General features: G+C 42.9%; 1 protein-coding gene across 3 annotated transcripts in view; it reads right to left on the minus strand.

Moving 5' to 3' along the window:
• Positions 1 to 2,264, minus strand: part of CEP250 (centrosomal protein 250) — a 48,622-nt gene extending 46,358 nt beyond the window's left edge. For 2 of the 3 annotated variants that reach the window (XM_080686452.1, XM_080686450.1), the window contains exon 1: positions 2,153 to 2,264. The gene's annotated coding sequence lies outside the window, so the exon portion shown is untranslated. The remainder of the gene's footprint in view (positions 1 to 2,152) is intronic. The other variant, XM_080686451.1, reaches the window with a different exon arrangement.
• Positions 2,265 to 7,407: the final 5,143 nt, after the last annotated feature.

Raw genomic sequence — 7,407 nt, forward strand, 5'->3', positions numbered from 1 at the left:
AGGAACCATCTTGGAAGCAGAGCAACCGCCAACTTGACTACAATCTCCTGGGTGATCCTAAGCTAGAAACATGCAGCTAAGCTACTCCCGAATTTCCAGCCCACAAACATATAAGATAATAAATGATTGTTGTTTCAAGCTACTAAATTTTGGGCTAATTACTTGCACAAAAAAATAGATAATACATCTGGATTACTGCGAAAGCTACCTAGATGGTAGCGATGCTCCAACCTTGCTTCCAGTATTTGCTTTTCCTCAAAAGAGTAGTCAAAGTGATCCTTTTAAAACAGTGACAGATTATGCCACGCAGAATACTAGAGTAAAACCCATGATCATTATAATGGCCAACAGGGTCCTAATTATTTGATCCCAGTCTCCAACTGTTTTCATTCCCATTCTTACTCCTATCCCCTTTGCTCATAACCCTCCAGCCACCAGCCCTCCTTGCTGTACATGCTTGGAACACACTAAGCCACGCTCTCATCTCAGGGCCTCTTCCTCCATTTATCTTCATGATTTACTCCCTTACCACCTTCAGGTCTCTGTTCAAATGTCACCTTCTCATTAAGTTGTTCCCTAAACACCCAAAATAAAATTCCACCACCCTTCACACAAATTTCTATTTACCTTACCATGCCTTATCTGTCCCTTCCTGATTATTATGTATAATACAGCTATTAGAATCTAAATTTCCCAAATGTAAGAACATTCTTTTGTTGAGTGCTGCATTCCCAGCTCCTAAAACAGTGCCTGAATAAATATAAGGAAATTAGGTAAATTGATTCATAGCTTGCAAAATGCTGACAGTTCTATAACTTTATAAAAGATAAAAAAAAAGATCATGTAGGTTGTATAGCACTTTACTCCCTCACAACAATTATTTGCAGTCTTCATTTAAAAAAACACCCCACAAACCTTTGAGATAAAATTATTGTCCTCATTTTACAGACAAGGAAACTGAGGTTGAAAAAATGCAAGGGATATAGCTGGTCAGTGTCAAAGATTAAACCTCAACCTGCTTTCAAACTCTGTGCCCTCTCCGTTACTTAAGTGCCTCCCAAATCATGAAACATGAAATCACAACTCTGTGAGGGACACTTCCTAAAGGGTGTGAAATGATGAAGTCTGCAGATCTCTGATGGAAAAGGAATGTGACTGAAGGAAGAGCAGCAAGTTCTAGCCTTGGTTTTGTCATGAACTCTCAACTCCTCTTTCTAAGCCTTGGGGCTTAATCACAAGGAACAACAACAGCCTGTAATTATTGGAATTGAGAGTCTAGATAAAGTAAAATGTGTATCGTAGTCCTGGCCTCCATAACTGGAGGGGCTAATGTAGACCAACTAAACAGAAATTTAACAAACCCAAAGGCTCTCTAGTGAAATTATCACATGCTCCTGGGACCAGGCACCTTCAATTAGTTTCCCAACTCCACTCACTAGTTGTAGGACTCTAGGCAAATTGATTTATGAGTACCTCAACTTTTCCTTGCATAAAATGTGAAAATATAAAACCCACCTTATGGAATTGCTTAAAAGATTAAATGGGCCTTTACATGTAATGCATTAAGTAGCACTTGACATTTTGTGGCTACTCAGTAAATATTGGTTATTATTATTGTCATCATGTGCTAGACCCGGGATTTGGAGATGAAAAAAAGCAAAGCATAACAAGTGCATGGGTGTAGAAGACGGCAGGAAAAGTGACTCGGCGCCGTGAGTGCAAAAACCGAGCAGCGAGACTAACTGCGCCCGCAGGGAGGTTGGGAAAGATTTCCGAGGAAGTGATGATATTTGAGTCGGGTCTCGAGGACTGAGAGTTCCAGAGCGGGTCGGACAGACCACGTGCAAAGCCCCAAAGGCAGAGGGAGCCAGGAGCGAGATGGGCGGAGAGCTTAGCGCCTGATCCTGACGACCCTGGCCCGTCGGCAGCCCGAGAGGTGATCGGGAAGATCCTTTTCTGCGCGGACTGGAGCCCAGGGTGAGGGCGGCAGCCGGACGCGGAGGGAAGGGGCCGGGAGCCCTGGGACAGGTCCCAACCCCCTGTGGGCCTCGGGGTCCTCCCGGGGAACGTAATTCCCTAAGGCGCCTTAGCCGGGCGGTCTCCGGCCTCGGACCGTTAACCTGGCACCTCCCACCTGCCCATGAGGCCCCACCTCACCGCGCTCGGTCCGCGGATCCCCAGCCTGGAGCTCCGCGCGGGAGCGGCCGAAGCCGCAGCTAAAGCCTGGCCAGGAACGGGCCCACCACCCAGCCGGGGCCAGACCCCGCCCCCCAGCTCCCGCCCTTTTGGAGAGTCCCGCCCCTCCGACTAGGGCGCCTATGAGCGCCGGCGCCACTTAGGGCCGCCCGCCATGTTGAGTACTGGCAGCGATTTCCTGTAGTAGCCCAGAATGAAAGGAGGGATTATATTGTATTAAGAAAAGTAGGATTTCCTAGCCAGAAATGGGGACAGCTAGGGTTGCTGAATTTGAGCAAGGGGAGTTTCAGTAACAGAAAAAAACTTGCCCTCAACCATCCCACTTTTGGCTTCGGGGTCACGCACTGCGCATGTGTTTGGGCGCCTGGTTGCCAGCGCACCGCTCCAACCACAAACCCGAGTGCAATTAGCAGCTGCAGGAACGACCAGAGAACCCGCTCCTAGGTCGCGGTAATACCTGCGGGGCAACCAGTTTTAGGTTTTTCTCACCTTCAGACCCGCAGCTCCAAGCAGCCTCAGGCAACACAACATTCAGAGCTAATTAGTGCCGTTTGAACACAGCACTGTTTTTCGCCTTGTCTTTGCACAGGGTGTTCTACATCCGTCCCGAAAATTGCCGTCTAATTTTCTGCGTAAACCTGACATTTCTTTTCTCCATGACCCTGGCGTTATTCCCATAGATTTTTTTTTTTGCATAAATTATCATTGCACTTTCTTAAGAGTTGTGAATTCCATTTAACTTCCACTCAGAGGTTGTAAATTTTTAGTTGGGATTTAGATAGAACAATACCCCCCTACCCCCCAAAAAAACACCCCACCACTGGGGAACTTATTAAAATGGCAGATGCTCAGATTCCACCCCCTAGAGAGTCAGTAAACAAGGGTGGAGCCCAGGAATCTGCATTTCAGCAAACGTGCTGCGGGAACACCTTTTGAGAAGCCCTGCATAAGATGGTGCATCTCTAGCACCCAACATAAGGCTTGGTACAAAACAGGTGCTCAGTAAGTGCTAAGTGAGTAAATGGATGGAAGAATGGATAGCAGGAGTAAAACAACTTTGATAAGTTATATTATCTTTTCTCCTGTAAGAACAAAAAAATTTCTTAATAGTTACTTTGAGAAAAAGATAAAGGAGGTTAAAATGAGGAAGGAAGGATACTGATTCTGAAAGGCAAACAATTTAGAGAGGGAAGATACATCCCAGAAACTGGACAGATAAAGAGATGCCAGGAATCCATCCCAGGGAAATACTCATGCAGCAGGCACTGTGTAATGTTCACTACAGCAATATAGGGAATGGAGAAATGAAAGCAACCCTGAAGGTTACACACACCAACTTCTTTTCTGCTTCGGGGCCTTTACACATATTTTGTCCTCTACCTAAACCACTTTCCCCCCAGCTCTTGGCTTAGCTGATACCTCCCCCTTTTCAGATCTCATCTTAAATGATACTTCCTTAGCTAGATCTTCCCTGATCATGCTATCTAAAGTAATACCCTGCCCTAGCTGGTTTGGCTCAGTGGATAGAGCATTGGCCTGCAGACTGAAGGATCCTGGGTTTGATTCTGGTCAAGGGCACATGCCCGGATTGCAGGCTCAATCCTCAGTAGAGGGAGTGCAGGAAGCAGCCGATCAATGATTCTCTCTCATCATTGATGTTTCTCTCTCTCTCTCTCCCTTTCTCTCTGAAATCAATAAAAATATATTAAAAAAAAATAAAGTAATACCCTATCTTTTCCTATCATAGTACTCTGGTTCTTTCACAGTACTTTTCACTTTTTTTATTTGCTCATCTTTCTTCCACTCTAAAATTTTTTAAAAATATATTTTTATTGATTTCAGAGAGGAATGGAGAGGGAGAGAGAGAGAAATATCAATGATGGGAGAGAATCATTGACTGGCTGCCTCCTGTACTCCCTCTACTGGGGATCGAACCTGCAACCCGGGCATGTGCCCTTGACTGGAATCAAATCTGGGACTCTTCAGTCCACAGGTTGACACTCTATCCACTGAGCCAAACTGGCCAGGGCCCACTCTAAAATTTAAGCTTCATGAGGATAGAAGACTATGTATGACTTAGCATTTAGCACAGAGCCTGACATATGGTGTTAATGAATAAGTATCCATTGAATGAATTAATCAAGTCAGCCTCAGTTTTACAAAGGTTAATGACATAAAATCCATCAGCAAGCTGCACGATACATTTTTAAGACCATGAGGAGTAAACAGAGGTTTGGGACTACAGAGACATACCAATAAGTGGAGTAGAAAGGGGTTAAAGCCAAACAGTAATCTTTTGTCTTTGTAAAGGGAGATTAATTCACTCATTCCCTTATTCATTTATTTATTCATCCATCAAACTTTTATTGTGGCCCGGCCAATGTATCAACACATTAGCCAAGAAGTCCCCGGTTCTATTCCCGGTCAGGGCACATGCCCAGGTTTCAGGCTCCATACCCAATGGGGTGGAGGGAGAGGGGCGGGGGGAATGTGTGCAGGAGGCAGCCAATGATCGATGTCTCTCGTTCATTGATGTTTCAATCTCTTTATCCTTCTCCCTTTCTCTCTCTCTAAAATTAGCAAAAACATATTTTTTAAAAACGGTATGTGTGAAATTTCAAAGTGAGTTACTAAAATATCATATATATTTTTTCTAATAGCCTAAAATCGATTTTAAAGTCCTTAAATCCCTACCTATAGGGTCAAGAGAGTGGAGGATAGAGAATTTATGTGGAGATACTTCTGGCTGTGAGTCCCCACCCTTCTTGGGAAGATCAGGTGATTGGGGGAAGGAACTTCCATTATTGTTTGAGGTCCCCATTGCAGTTGGGGAGCATAGTGACTGGATCTACCTTCTGTCTGGGAAATCTGTTAACAAGAGACAAGCATGCCAACTGCTTTGATGGCAGAACCCAGGAGATTGCTGCTATGTTGAGGTTGGCCTGCTCTCCCAGAATTTGTCAGGGAATGTTTTCTGTAGACCAGATGTGGACTAAGTGAGGGGAAAAGAGCCTGCATAGGCCCACCCTGGGGCCTCCTAGTGGTGTAAAGGGACCCCAGAAGTAAGAAGAAAAGTGACCACTGGTAATAGAGATGTCTTTACTAAGGGAAAAGAGCCCAGCACAGCCTCTAAAAGCACCGCATGATGTTTTGATGATGCACAGAAACAGCTATAAACATCTTCCAGGCCCAGAAAGCACAAAGTCAGCTACAATACTATTTCAAAGAAGACTTTTCCCATTCTTTTCTCCACATTCCTCTCCATGTCAACACCCCGAGTGACTGAAGTGAGCGGAGGATAACAGAGGGGGAAAATTATTCTTCTCTTTCTTACTGCAAGCTAACTGTCTTAAGCAGAGTCATGGGCACCAAAAGTATGCACTCTCTTGTAGCGAACAACTTGCTGCTGTCTATCTGAGTTCCTTCATTCATCATTAAACAGATATTGATTGAATAACTGCTATGTGCCAAATCCTGAGTTAGACACTGGGAGAGAATCATAGAACAAAACCACATGAACCCTGCCCAGAGCCTCAGTTCACAGATTCACATGGGAGGCAGGTGAGTAAACAAATATTTCACACACACACACACACACACACACACACACACACACACTGTGGTAAATTCTATGAAGAGGGAGTGGCGGGTTTCATAGAGGCTGATGGTGAAGGATAAATCTGCTGAGCAGACAAAGGCAGGAAGGGCATGCCAAGAGTGCAAGAGTGTGCAGGTATGTGGTGTGCTAGAGCATGGGCTGTTAAGGGAATGCTAAGAATTTCCTTGGGGTACTCTTCTTTTTTTTAAAATCATTTTTTTTTATTTTCAATTACAGTTGACATACAATATTATATTAGTTTCAGGTGTACAACCTAGTGATTAGACATTTATATAACTTATGAAGTGATCACCCTGATAAAAATAGTATTCATCTGACACCATATGTAATTATTACAATATTATTGACTATGTTTCCTATGCTATACTTTACATCCTCATGAAAATTCTGTAACTACCAATTTGTACTTCTTAATACCGTCACCTTTTTCACCCATCCCCCAACTTCCCTCCCATCTGGCAACTGTCAAAATGTTCTCTGTATCTGTGAGGCTGTTTCTATTCTGCTTGTTCATTTATTTGTTTTTTAGATTCCACATATAAGTGAAATCATATGGCACTTATCTTTCTATGTCTGACATTTCACTCAGCACAATACCCTCTAGGTCCATCCATAATGTTGCAGATGTCAATATTTCATTCTTTTTTAATGGTTGAATTATATTCCATTGCATAAATATATCACTTTTTTATCCATTCATCTATTGATGGACTTAGGTTACTGCCATATCTTGGCTACTGCAAATAGTACTGCAATGAACATATGGATGCATATATCTTTTTAATTTAGTGTTTTGTGTTTATTCAGATGAATATCCAGAAGTGGAATTTCTGGGTCCTTCTTTGTTTCTTGTTATAGCTTTTGTTTTAAAGTGTATTTTGTCTGGTAAAGTATTGCTACCCCAGCTTTTTATTTATTTGTTTGTTTGCATTTTAATGAAATATCTTTTGCCATCCCTTTACTTTCAAGTTTCTCTCTGTGTGTGTCTCTTGATCTGAAATGAGTCTCTTGTAGACAACATATGTAAGGGTCTGTTTCTTATCCATTCAGCCACCCTATGTATTTTTTTTTTCTTAGTCCTCACCCGAGGATATTTTTTCCATTGGTTTTTAGAGAAAGTGGAAGGGAGGGAGAGAAGGTGAGAGAGAGAGAGAGAGAAAGAGAGGGGGGAAGAGAGAGAGAAACATCGATGTGAGAGAGACACATCGATTGATTGCTTCCCGCACGTGCCCCAACTGAGTCAGGGAAACCTGCTACCCAGGTACCTGCCCTTGACGGGGAATTGAACCTGTGAACCTTCAATCTGCAGGCCAATGCTCTAACCACTGAGATAAACTGTCCAGGGCCACCCTATGTCTTTTGATTGGAGCATTTAATCCATTTGCATTTAAAGTAATTGTTGATAACTATGTATTTATTGTCATTTTATTATTCATATTTTAAACTTTTTTTCTTCTTAAAGACCCTTTAATATTCCTTATAATACTGATTTGGTGGTGATGAACTCCTTTAGCTTTTTATTGTCTGAGAAGTTCTTTATCAGTTTCTATGAGTCTAAATGATAGCTTTGCTTGGTAGAATAATCTTGGTTG

Source organism: Plecotus auritus (genome assembly GCF_963455305.1).
Source record: "Plecotus auritus genome assembly, chromosome: 8".
In the NCBI taxonomy this organism is placed as follows: Eukaryota; Metazoa; Chordata; class Mammalia; order Chiroptera; family Vespertilionidae; genus Plecotus; species Plecotus auritus.